Below are 14,724 nucleotides of genomic sequence, written 5' to 3'. Positions count from 1 at the left end.
TGTGTGAACATGTAAGATTAGAGAAATGAAACCACGGAATTAGGTTTAATATGTGTGTGAACATGTAAGATTAGAGAAATGAAACCACGGAATTAGGTTTTTATCTTGTACACTTCAAGAAAACAAAACAATATACACGTAAGTAACCCTACTAAACTTTGTGACACGTACGGAGTGACAACATAAACGTACGTAATCTTACTGACCTTTATGACACTATACAGGTAAGTAATAACATTTCACTTTGTGACGCTTACGTCTTACCAATTTACACGGCTCTTCCTTCTAGTTTTTTTACATTAATGTCCTGTAATAGTAATCTTTAAAACTCCGGTGATAATATTCTAGTGATACTGTAGAAAAAAAAATCAGAAAACTTGGGACAAACTTCAACTTACAGAGTGCTAACGAAAAAGCATTTTTTTTATTTCATAAGTTTCTAAACTTTCACTCTCGAGACTTTACTTACGTTTATATGTATTATGTAACCAAGACAGATAAATCAATATAGAATTTTCCCTTCTAATAATTGTATTTTACTTTGCATTAATCATTCAGCTTCTATGTTTGTATTTGTTATTTTTCTATTATCAAAGTTTCACTCAATGTTTCTTATTTAGAACAGCGTGTAAGAGAAACTGCTGAACATGAGAACAAATTAGGTTTTTCACAAGCATATAACATCACCATGCGATTCCACTGGTGCTAAAAAATGGAACTAGAACGCATACTGTAAAAAATGTTCAATATTGCCATCATTATATTAGGCTTATGTGTCCACCTTAACACTGGTATTCGATATTGGAGCAGGTAACAGTTATTCAGGAATTGTTCTGAGTCTCTCATTCAAGAACGTCATTTTGAGGAATGATTGCTTGGTTATGATAGCAGGCTTGAATTTTACAAAATACCTTTCCAGTAGAGAGCAAAGGTTAAGTAAAAGGTGGCCAAACATGATGGAAGTAACGTGATCTTTATAGAATGTTTTCGTTCTGCAGCTGAGAGCCCAGTCTTCGTTAACAGTTTTAGTGCAGATGAGAGTCAAGTCCTCAACAAAAGTTTACGCGCACTGAGAGCTCAGTTCTTATCACAATTCTTTGTGCAGCTGAGAACCAGTTATCGTTAAAAGTTTTGTGCAGATGAGAACCTAGTCTTCAAAAATATTTTAGATCAATGTCTTTACTGGACACAGAGCCGTAAAGAATAAATTAGCCATCCTAGAAACATTGAAAATGTGTGAGTTCTTGTGTGACACGAGTGTACAGCCATTTAGGTGTTTATGTTTAGTCAATCACCCAAAAGTTTGTTCCTTAATGGAAGAAAATGGCCCCATGTTAAAGTTATTGGGCAAACTGCAGCAAGCTGTGGCATACGTAATATGCCAAGGTTGTCGTGTTCTGGCTTGTGGACTTTTATTGGTCAAGATCATACACTTATGAATATGCATGGCTATAAAGAGAGAGGATCAGACATCATATTCTCAAATTATGTATCACACTAGTTTTTCGTCATTTGTAATACATGCCATGAACTTCAATATGCGCATCGGTACTGATGGTTGCTAAGTTTTAACACCTAAACATTCCAGATGGGAATGCAATGCAAAGATAATGTTCAAACGATCTGTGGTAAACTAATTCGATTTTCACATCAGGAATATCTCGGACAATGAGCGAACCCTTCAGCAAGAGTTTCACTGACGTACACCACTTTCACATGTTGCCAATAATGTTTGTAGAACTCTGACCTTGAATGGTCAGCTATGCTTTTAATACATTCTAACGTGTTAGATCTTTAAGTTTTTAACACCAGAGTGGTCACGAATTCATTCTTCGTCTTTTTCTCTTCCTTTGTTTATATCATGGGTTGCTTCTTGTCTTTTGTTCGTGTTTCTGTTGTTTGTTTTGAGAGATGAACAAGCCAGGAAACCGAGGAGATTAAGAGATGTTATGTGGTGAGATCATTCAAGAGGTGTAGCATTGCGCTACACCTCCTGTCATTCGGAACTATTTAACCAATCTTTTGACAACATTAGCTGCGCATGACCTAAATAATGTTATTCTTTCTGCTGTGTACCCTGATTTTCACCTCATCGTACGAGACATTTGAATGGAACAGCTCCTCTAATCATTACATTTCGCTTAGAGCTTAACATTAAAAATAATTACCTCGATATTTAAATTTGAAGAGGAAAATGCAATTATCTGAACACTAATAAAGTAAACCTCATTTGACACTATAATGTTAGAGTACTAGGTTGTGCTAATAACTAATAATATCACAACTAATATTGTAAACAACTATTTTCACATAACAATGTGTATTAACTCTGTAACGAAGTAGCTGATTTCTCTAAATTAATTGTAAACTACTTAGAATATCGTATATTGTCTTAAATATCGCTCAATACATTTAGTAGTGAACTTCGAACCTCGATAGCAACTTTCTGACGAGCCATGGCTTTCTCCAATTCGCTGTACATCAAGGTATTGTTGATACCCAATCCACAGAATAGAGTGAATGCCTATGGAAACAGAAACGTATTCAACAGAATGCAAGGATGAACAATAGAAGCAATACATCATTTAGATGTAATACTGTCTAAATAATTAGTATTGTTTATTCAACGCAAAATACATAAAATTAAAGTCTAACCATAGAAACTGCATAGACTGTAAAGTGTTTTTAGGAAATATAAAAATACCTAAGTTTTTAATTATTAATTAATTGTACACGTTGAGCTAAAAGCAATTTAATTTAAAAATTTCCCTTTTTTTAGCTTCTTCCAGCCACATTTGAACCGTTAACAAAAGTACATTAGCATAGTTACTACAAATAATCTATACAGGTTAAATACTAATGGTCAAGAAACCATTAAATATTTGAATTCACTAGTATGTAATTTTGTTCCTTCAGGAATACAATGTACTTTGTTTACTTACTAACAAAATCCGAAATGCTCAAATTTGAGCTGGTCGTTAAAATAATATTATACGATATATATATATATATATATATTAAGTTTCTCCTAAGACATACATACTGACATTTGCCATTCATAGTTTTCCTTAGCAAGTCGTTACTTCAATTAGATATTCATTTGCACGTTAAATAGAATAGATAAGTTTTATTAGGAACTTGTCAAAATCTCTAACGATTTGAAGATCTTCTTTGGTTTAACTGAAACAGACACAAATGTCTCATGAGTTCTGCTTAATAAACGACATTTCAAGTGTACTGATTTTCCAGTGAATGGTTTGAAGCATCCACTGAGCATTTTCAGTTACGGATTTATTAGGTCTTACCTCGAACAATTGCTCGTCGTTTTCATCAAAAGAAAGGCCATCTATACGGTTGATGATAATAGCGACGCCTACGTGGTGAAAATCAAAGCTTTAAGATTACGTTTGGATAAGCCAGAAAGATCCTTTCCATCAGAAATTAATCAAGGAATTCTGAGTTACTGAAATGAAAACTTAAACAACCTGAAATTTGTGGAAAAATCAAGTATTTTCTTCGTTTAATACATCGCCGATTATGTTTAAACCAGTAGTTAAGACCGTTAAAGTTGAGGACAATGGTAAATAGTTCAGCTAATTCGTAAAATAAAATAAAAATTGTTGTTGCTACTCGTAATTAATCCTAACTTATTCTTATGACATCCAGGTGGCGACAGATTAACACACGAACATTTACTTTTTAAATCAGTGAGAATAAAGTTTGGTTTAAATGAGTAACTATTTTCTTCGAATGTATGTTTGTGTGTGTGAGTGTGTGTGATAGCTACATTGGGCTGTCTGCTGAGTCCACCGAGGGGAATCTAACCCTTGATTTTATGGCTGTAAATTCATAGACTTACCGCTGTACCAGCAGGGAACTATTTTCTTCGAATGTGTGTTTGTGTGTGTGAGTGTGTGTGATAGCTACATTGGGCTGTCTGCTGAGTCCACCGAGGGGAATCTAACCCTTGATTTTATGGCTGTAAATTCATAGACTTACCGCTGTACCAGCAGGGAACTATTTTCTTCGAATGTGTGTTTGTGTGTGTGAGTGTGTGATAGCTACATTGGGCTGTCTGCTGAGTCCACCGACGGGAATCTAACCCTTGATTTTATGGCTGTAAATTCATAGACTTACCGCTGTACCAGCAGGGAACTATTTTCTTCGAATGTGTGTTTGTGTGTGTGAGTGTGTGTGATAGCTACATTGGGCTGTCTGCTGAATCCACCGAAGGGAATCTAACCCTTGATTTTATGGCTCTAAATTCATAGACTTACCGCTGTACCAGCAGGGAACTATTTTCTTCGAATGTGTGTTTGTGTGTGTGAGTGTGTGTGATAGCTACATTGGGCTGTCTGCTAAGTCAACCGAGGGGAATCTAACCCTTGATTTTATGGCTGTAAATTCATAGACTTACCGCTGTACCAGCAGGGAACTATTTTCTTCGAATGTATGTTTGTGTGTGTGAGTGTGTGTGATAGCTACATTGGGCTATCTGCTAAGTCCACCGAGGGGAATCTAACCCTTGATTTTATGGCTGTAAATTCATAGACTTACCGCTGTACCAGCAGGGAACTATTTTCTTCGAACACACTAATGAAATCGATACCAGAATTTGAAAGGAAAAGAAAACTGATAATATACCATGCGGTTGTTAGTGTTCAATGATTTTATAATTGATATAATAAATGTCATCGATCAAGAGTTGGTAAATGGTCACCACTGTTGTTTCTGCCCTAAATTATATAGAAGAGACTCATACCCTCGGGGTACCAAGGAGGACTAAAACGTACCTCACAGATCAACCAAGCGTGATGAGCGTCTAAGACTAAGTTTTCAGAGTCACTGAATCGAAATATGGCATTTACTTTTATGTTCCTGGCCCCTTCGGGATTCTGGCAGCGCCATGTTTGAAATTATAGTCAAATTCCACCTCGCGAGCTACCATTTTACATAATTATACAAACTTATTCCCACTAAAAGGCAGATTCATAAATTGCTCGTTTCGCTACTTTAATACAAATTTATATAAAAATGATTTATTAACACAAATAGATCACTATGTCCTACATGCTGTTAATAGGGCTAAGTACCTTTCTCCTTAAATTTCTACATTAGAAATAAGACCACCTGCACTAAACCTTAAAAATAGTTTTACCAATTGCTAGAAATGATCGTGATATTTTATGTGTAAATACGCGCTGGTGAATATCTCTTGTGAACAAGTGTGATTTGATTTCGTAACTGTTTGTGGCCTTACACAACCAAACGAAGCGAAATACTACGGTACGAGCCGTTTTTGATCAGTTAAAGTGAAAATTTTGCCATTATATTCAAGGACACGGCTCCGAAAACGCAAAAAAGTTAAACCAGTGTTTTGTGTTATAATACTATCAGTAGCATTTGAAAAAGGTCGAAAATGTATCTGACCCTCCCAGGTCCTCAACGACATAAAAAAAACTGGTACCGAATGTGTCTAGGCTAGCGGAACTTATTTTGGGGGAATGTCCTAATTTTGTTTTTATTTGAAGGCATTGACTCTTCAAGTAATTTGGGATAACGGAAGAACTTAATGGTACATTGAGACCTTCAATAGGACGTCTATTTACCCTACCGTGGACCTTTGATGTTTTGTACTATTAACACTTAGAATCCTTTAAACTATAGAAACAGCTACTTACTATTGTTTCATAACAGTGGATTATTAACACTTGTAGGTGAATTACAAAGTGTTATTTTAACACTAGGTGATTAACACTTGTAGGTTTGTTATAAACCATGATTTTTAAACAGGAAATTCTGATTTCTGTAGGTTAGGTGAGTTAAAAACTATTGTTTTCACACTAGGTTATTAACACCCGTAGGTGAATTACAAAGTGTTATTTTAACACTAGGTGATTAACACTTGTAGGTGAGTTATAAACTGTTGTTTTTAAGCAGAAAATGACTAACAGTCTCATACATTACAAGATATAAACTACAATCTTAAAACAAACACTGGATAGCACTGAATTGATTCGCTTACCAATAATCTTGTAGTCTCTGTTTCTAATCGGCATACATAATAAGGACCGAATATGACGCCCAGGCACCTGCTGTGTCTGAAACGGGTAGTAAGCAAAGAAAAAAAAACACATCAGGGTACAAATCCTGAATATTATCAAAAAAGATATCAATATAAAAGGAAACACTTTTAAATTCTAATGTCGTTTTTTTTTCATTAGGTTTAATATCGCTAAACTACTTAATAGCTAGGCCTCGCTAAAAACAAACCACGTTTTATTGGCAGTCGCGTTTTATATGTATTACTCAACAACTGGTAGGTACGTAACACGTTTAGTAAATTGAAAAAAAACAAACAAACTATAATTTCAATGTTCAAGTCCATATTGAAAACACTTACAAGAAACTGTTATCACAATAAACAAACAACAACACAGTAGGTTAAGTACTTAACTAATATCGTTAGATTTGTGTCTTGGTTAACAGAAACTGAATAAACCTAACTTGTTTCAATTACTTTCTTTCTATTTAACACAGGCGTTTTAATGCTCCAGAATTACTCGTTCAACACGATTTGCATTTTGTTCAGTGTTTTTTATAGTTAATTAAGACGTAATGTTGTTAATATTTAATTTAATTGTTTGTTTGAAGTTAAACACAAAGCTACAAAATCGGGTATCTGTGCTCGGCTCCCAGGGGTATCGAAACTCGGTATATAGCTTTGAAAATCCACAGACATGCCGCTGTATCACTGGAGAGAATTTAATTAGGAACACGAGTAATTTTAATGATTTCTTCTTCTTTTTTTTTTTTTGAATTTCGCGCAAAGCTACTCGAGGGCAATCTGCACGCCCCGTTCCTAATTTAGCAGTGTAAAACTAGAGGGAGGGCAGCTAGTCATCACTACCAACAACCAACTCTTGGGCTACTCCTTTAACCAACGAATAGTGGGATTGACTGAAACGTTATAACGTTTTAGCCTACCAGTTGCTGTGTAGGATCTTAATAATATAAATGAGATGAAAGGTTCGTAGGAAGTTATGTAAATCCAACAACAATTAATTTCCGGTACCTCAATAGAAGCTATAATTGTGCCGAAACGATTCCGTTTACGATCAAAATTGCAATAAAAAGACAATGTCTAGACGAAACTTTTATGTAAATTTAAAACGTATTGCTTTTATATAACCCCCAAGCTGCTTCTCAGCCCCAACTAAACTTTTTTATAATCATGAAATTCGCGCAGATATTTTGTTCAGTCAGAGAACAAATTTTAATGCACTCTGACATGACTTTCATGTTTCCATAAAATTCTAACGTCTTATAAAGATGCAATAATATATAGATATTCACACACATGTGCATCTTTTCCCGCGGGAAAAAACGACAAGAAAATTTGTCTCTTTGTGTTTTAAAATAGAAAAAAAAAAAAACAGAGTGTCCACCGCGGGAACCGAACACCTGATTTTAGTATAGTACATCGATAGACTGAGCGATGTCCTATCGTAGTACTGTTTACCAAACTAAAGCTTGACTCCTGGTTTTTCTAGTTTTAAATTTTGAAGATTTCCAATTGAAGTATAATAAACTAGGATGAGGGAATAAGCGTAGCCTATAGTTACAGTGATGGTTTTTATCTGTTTGTTTTAAAGTAAGAAGTTAGTAACAGTAATCTATCTGTGCTGTACTAACCACGTGTGTCAAAACCATATTTTTAAAGTTAGGAACCCTTATATTTACGACTGAGCCACTATAGGACTAGCGTGACGCACTGCAATTCTACAATTTCTACTATAGGGCTGCATGTGCGTGATAAGAAAGACTGTCAAATCCATTTATTGGTTCAGGCTAGAATAGCGCAAACGTCATCGACGGGTGCTGTTGAATAGCTGCTTTCTTTGTAGTCCAGGTGGTTTGAAACTAATGGCGACTAGCACAGAGAGTTCTAGTTTAGTTTTATGAGAATATTGAAACATAAAAAAATGTCTATGATTTTATAATGACAAGAGAATGAACTTAAAAAGTCGCACACTTAGAACAGATAAATAAATCTAGGAATAAACAGACTGAGAACGATGCTTCCTAGCAACAGGAGTATGTAAGGATATTGGATCAGCACAGCGATCTTTTAAATCTGACCTTAATTCACCATCCTTACCATGTGAAATCAACTTATAACTCAAAGTTAAGGACAAGGAAGACTTATTAGCCCACATCGTCTCAAATTTAATGATACCAGTCATTCTATAATGTAACGCCGTAGGATGGTACTTCTGGCCAATGAAACAGAAATATAAAAATTGACATAGTATCCTAAAAACAGGATACTGGGGGTGAGGGGTAAAAAACAAAGGCGTCGGAACCGGAATAACTGAAACACCACCAACATTATGTATTTCACTTATATGTTGGCTAAAAATTATATTGTTATACATGTATTACTTTTCTGGGAACATGCTTTTAACAGCACGAGATCTCCTTCTATCAGTTTCTTATGTTTTCAAACTCTGTTAAATCTGCGTTGTCTAACCAAGCACTTCTCTTTGTAACTCCTTCCTACACTACTTTCAAATGTATTAATTTACATCTACAATATATCTGTGTAAACAGCACATTAATAATTAAGGAAGGAAATTTGTAATTAAAATGACTATACATGAGCGAGCACATTTCACATTTATATATTATTCTACTAAACTTGAATGGAATGCTATGATATTCTAGGGCAAATAAACAAATATTGCGTTTAGGGTAAATTTGTCCACTATTTAACAAGTAAACTATTTAACAAGTCCACTATTTAAGTGCTATTTTTACGGTATATTTAAATACCGTAGTCAGTAAAAACTAAAAATATTTAACAGTAATTTCAATAACACCGCGAAATCATAATGTTTAAGTTTCACGGTTAGTTTTAGCTAAACTCAATACATAAAACCTTCATAGAAGAATATATATTGACCAGTTTTGAATCTTTTGAAACTATATTTTCGTTACTGCTGCCGAGTTTATTAAATTATGTAACGTAGTCTTTTATTTCAAAACCTATATGTTGTAAGTTCGTGTTTTCTTATAACAAAGCCACACCGAGCTGTCTGCTAAGTCCACCGAGGGGAACAAGTCCCTGATTTTAGCGTTGTAAATCCGTAGACTTGCTGCTGTACAAGCGGGGTGCATGTTTTAAGTACCGTATTATTCGGTGTATAAGACGCACCCCTATTTTCAAGGCTATTTTTTGGGGAAAAACATTTTTCACAGTGATCACTTATTTATGTGTTTAACATCAGTATAATCTTTTATTATTCTTTAGAATACTTCAAAAGTAGTGGAGGCATAAAATCGTTGATCTTCGGTGTATAGGACGCACGAAGTGTTATGAGACCCCTTTGGAATAAAAAATGCGTCTTATACACCGAAAAATACGATAAGTAAAGGTCAAGTTAATCATAGTGTTTTTATTTTTAAATGACTTAAATTCCTTATGGGGAAAAAAAACAATTTTGTCCGATGCGACTGTTGTTTTATGAACATTTTCCTCAGGTATTAAACTAGACGTACTGTTTTTTTATTGACGTCACAATGTATTATTTTATCCACAACGAGTATATGCCCTAGACGAAAGCGATCATTGTTATTGCTGCTAGCCGTCTTCTATGTAGACATAAGCTTCAGGATTAACGTCACGTTCTTAGCTTTCATTGCAAGCAGTTTGAAAATTAAACTGTTTGTTTTTCATCTGACATGACAGAATTTACAGATGAACATAACCCGCCAAGAAACGTGCTATGAGCGTTGGATTAAGTTTTGAGTAAAATGATAAAAGCATGCAGAATGTGGTTTCTGTCAATATCATAAACGACGTCTTCACCAATATATATATATATTAAACTATAATGAAAATTGTTGGTGACGTTTTTCAGTTTTAGCTTTCTCGTGCGAGTCCTCACAAAACACGTGAACTGTGTATTTTTATCCGGTTTCTATTAGTTATTTAAATAAACTACGTGTCTTATTAACGAGTAAATAGATCCACATCCAACTTAATCACACTTTTAATTTTCATTTGAAATGTGTGCATGTAAGTCAGGTCTTGTGTATATAATTTCTTCATTGAGCTCAGTAGGTTTGAAATATAGCTCGAGAAAAGTACTTGACAGGTATAAATAAACAGAATACCTAACGCCTGTAATGGAAACATTCAAAACTACCTAAGTCTGTCTCTATAATTAAGCACAAATTTACGCAATGGGATATCTGTGTTGTGCTTACCAGCGACATCGAAACTGTGTCTTCCTAAGCCAGATGTCCGACTAATTCTTCATTATTCTATACCTTTGAATGGTTATTTAAATATCATATATATGATTATCTTTATATGGTCTGCGAAAGTTTAATGTGTTATATTTTTCAACGTGCAACATGGATGTTCTAATTCTTAATTTTGTTAAAACTAGTCAAATTCCGATTTAAGAGTTTTTAAAGAAAGTTTTGAGGCAGTAAATTTCCATGTTCAATAGTTTATTTCAAGATAGCTCTACCTTCTACTAGAAGTGACCTTTTAGATTCGTAGACAGACAGGTCTACTGGTTTCCAGTTTCACGTTTCAAAACGTGTCTTGAAAACAGACAGAAAGTATAATCTGTCCACAAGCATTACAGCGGTCTTCAGTTTCACTCCATATTGTAGTCGATGTGTGAATCGGGTTGTCTGTCAACCCGTTAACCCATTCTTTTTTACCGATGATTAAACTTAAAAGAAAACAAGGACACACTTCTCTATACTACTTCTGGTGTAAAACACGCCTTTACGAAAGGGAAAAAACCTTCTACATAGTTTAAGTGTTTTTCAAATGTTTTTAATTAGCAGACACGCGCACTAAGTTACCAAATTATCTAACTAATAAGCCATTTAATCAACATAATTAATGCAGAATATATTTTTTGACAAACATTACAAAAGCATACAAATTCATCATTCATTATTTTGATAACGATGTATAGCAAAGTCTACATCAATATATCTACGTCCTTCAACAACGTAAATGTATATGAACACCATCAGCACTTTTAAGTGTTATTAATGACACTTTTGTGTATTGTTATGTACCTCAGTGGCTATCTCTGTCGTATATATATATTTAATTTCAACGTATCTGCAGAACATTTTCCCACGTTGGTTTCTAATGTACAGAAGCAAACATTAAAGCGATGTACTTGTGATTACGTGGTATTTATAAGGAGTCTAATTACTGCCCGAAATGCCATAACCTATGAAACCTTAATTAAGAGCTGTCTACGAAAATGTGGCTTATCCTGTCACGAATTTCAATGGAATTGTTGAGGATATTCCTTTCAAACAAGTAAAACACTCACAATTAGAATCTGCTTTTTCATTTCTATTCTTGTTGCTATTCTAAATACAGAATATCCTGCTTGCAAAGTAAAACTTGACGTAAACATTATTCATTTCTGTTCTACCGTAATTTCAAAAGTGAATGTTCAGCTTTGCCTGAGTGCATAGCTTTTCAAACGCCTCACGGAAAGCGACCTCTATAAAAGGTAAAAAAACGAAAGCTCGGACAGACATCACGGTTCCCAATATATAGAAGAGTTTAGTATTCCCTAAAATATACTGCTTTAAAAGAATCGAATTAAGATTTTATCTGTATTTGCTAATATAATGGTTTTTCAACTTTTTTAAATTCTCCTTTTATAATCAATAATGTTAAATGCAATAACAAGAATCAGTTATAATATTAACCGATAGCTAAAATTTCACGTAAGCCTAAAATTATAGATACCTGTATATTTAAATGTTATTTGTCATACTGAGAGACTTGTACTTAAATGTCTCGCTTAAACATAATGCTAATTGAGGCACTATGAAGCAGGTTTATCTCACCTCAACTTGTTTTACACGATATGGTGGTTAAAATCGTTAGTAGCTGCTTTCCTCTAGTCTACAACCGCTAAATTAAGAAATAGTGTAGATAGTTGTCGAGCAGCTTGGCGCGAAATTCAAAACAAACCAAATCAAGTCTGTTTAGCATACGCTAACATCGTTTCTCGTCTCTAGTCACATTCAGATGTGCATCTATTCTAAATTTTGAAATGCTAAATCAACAACTTGCGATAATTACAATATAAAATGTGTCCCACTTAAAGTTTACACTCAGGTAATATTAGATCAAGTTCCTAGCCAGCATAAAACCGTATTTTATTAATCCACAATAATTTCTGAAAACGACAATTGAATATTTTTTAACTGATAGAAAGCGTTAGGTTTCAAAATTCTAAAAGAAACAAAACAAGTTGAAACCTCACCTCAGGGGGGTCGGTTAAATTAAGTACCTCACCGGTACACGCCACCCTTTCAGCAAACTGTAGAAGTCCTGATGAGGTATTAAGTTCAGGCCAACCTCGGTTACTATAAATATTGAATAAGACAAGAAATAAAATGCGCAGAATCCTATACATTTTATACAGTGAGCGTTTTAACAACATCTGTGGAGTAACAGATTAAACTTGTAAGAAAACTCGGACAGTTCAAGTTGAACTTGCAATTTATTGGCTTACAATACCAGAGAGTGTGATAAATAAAATATTACGCTCGTGAAAACAAAAGCCACGGCTTGGAATGAAACTAAATATTATTGTTGAAGCCAGTTAGTATCGTGTTTTATGTTTTTATACTTTTTGTGTTATCTACAAATTACAGTATAGTTCGAAAATACCTTGAACAACAACTGAACATTAAATGATAATCTCACTGTGTTTACATTTTATAACAAAATCTGATAACATATATTTACTTCGTTCTAATAAAAAATTCTTACACTTCTGTGACAAGTCTAAATAAAACAAATTTTGAAAATTATACCTCTTTCCGACGGTTCTTTGAATATTACATGACTAAGTGAAGGGAAAAAAATTCTAACACCACGTAGTGTCTAAACATACGTAGCTTCTTTTAGATTTTGTGACAAATTACTTTTTAAGATACATTTTTAATATAGTATCAAAACTCGTAGTTGTAATATAACTGTTCATTTTTTTTTTATTTTAGTGCCATCAGTGTTTTCTTAATTACCACACTACCAGTGTAACAAACTGATTCTGACACTTTACAATCAATTGTTAATTTATAATAACGAATTCCACAAAAAAGGTTTAATGTACGTTTTGTACTAACCAATAAATTGATGAATATAAACTGTCTTTGAAAAGAGAGAACAATCTGATAACAATATGTCATTAACTTAAGATATTTCAATCTAAATTCAAGAAGTTAAAATTACAGCAGTAGATAATTGCGGGTTATTTCTTGTATTTAACTTGCACGTGTAACTGAGAATTAACTACAAAACACCAAACGCACGTTAAACATGACATTTTTAAAATCTTTGTTATATCTCGCACGATAAGTCATTTGAAATAATTTAAAATGTTGTTTCACATGTTATATTGGTATAACGTATTTTCTGCAATGTTTAAGTTATTTAGAGATTTAACTCCCTGCTTATTAAATCGATTTTGTTGTTGTTATTAAGATTATAAGATTGGTGTTGCTTGCGTATTTTTATATCAGTTTAACAAGACAACTTACTTCGAGAGAGTGTGACTTCCTGCTGGTGATGCTAAGTCAAACGTTCGGCTAAACTTGACACTCTGAAAAGTCATGTAAAAATGACTGTTAAGCCTTTTCATTTATTTTTTTAAATATGTATTATCTGTCTTTCTTCTCGGTAAAATAAATCATTTTCGGTTTGTATTCTTTTCTTAAAAGGTGATAATTAAATGCTTCATGGACACTAATTATTTTCAGTAAAATGTCATTTATTTAGCTTTCATATGCTTCTTTTTTATTATTGAAAATTGAATAGATCTTAATAAAGTAAAAGTTCTAATTTTATTGAAAAGATATGAATAAATTATTTTATAATATATTTTGTATACACGTCAGGTCATAGATACTGTGTTACATTTTATCATCAACTGTTATAAAGCTTCTATTTCTGTATTGTTGTGATATTACATTTCATCATCAACTGTTATAAAGTTTGTATTTCTGTATTGTTGTGATATTACATTTTATCATCAACTGTTATAAAGTTTGTATTTCTGTATTGTTGTGATATTGCATTTTATCATCAACTGTTATAAAGCTTGTATTTCTGTATTGTTGTGATATCACATTTTATTATCAACTGTTACAAAGCTTGTATTTCTGTATTGTTGTGATATTACATTTTATCATCAACTGTTATAAAGCTTGTATTCTGTACGTTTAGGACTTTGCGTTTCATATATTTTAAGCCAAAACAATGTAAAGTCTGCTCAAAATGGCGCATTTGTTGTTCATTGATTGCTAACCAGCTGGAAATATCATCACATGTTGTTAACTGAGGTGTTAAACTATCTTGTAGGTGTTCATTGATAAATTTATCTCGTAGGTGGTTTTATTACTGATATATTGCTGATATTTGTATATATTGTGAGTCTAGAATATTAGTTATGTGATATTATCTAACTTTTATATTGTTTTTCAGAACTTGTAGTGCATACAGGAAGCATCTGGAGATATTGGTAATAAATTCAGAAAGTCTTTACTCTCCAGATAATAATAATAAAAAACATTCAGCTGTCATTTTCCTTTGCGACTCTCCAGGACTAGTAGTACATGAGCTTTATATTATTGTGAGTTGTCATATAATTTATGTTT

At 33.4% G+C, this 14,724-nt stretch overlaps 1 pseudogene; it reads right to left on the bottom strand.

Annotated features, from left to right (window-relative positions):
* The window catches only part of LOC143227340 (dual 3',5'-cyclic-AMP and -GMP phosphodiesterase 11A-like), a 40,300-nt pseudogene extending 26,618 nt beyond the window's left edge, over positions 1-13,682 (bottom strand).
* Between the last annotated feature and the right edge of the window lie 1,042 nt (positions 13,683-14,724).

Source organism: Tachypleus tridentatus, chromosome 9 (genome assembly GCF_004210375.1).
Source record: "Tachypleus tridentatus isolate NWPU-2018 chromosome 9, ASM421037v1, whole genome shotgun sequence".
In the NCBI taxonomy this organism is placed as follows: Eukaryota; Metazoa; Arthropoda; class Merostomata; order Xiphosura; family Limulidae; genus Tachypleus; species Tachypleus tridentatus.
This window is presented reverse-complemented; position numbering and strand designations above follow the sequence as displayed.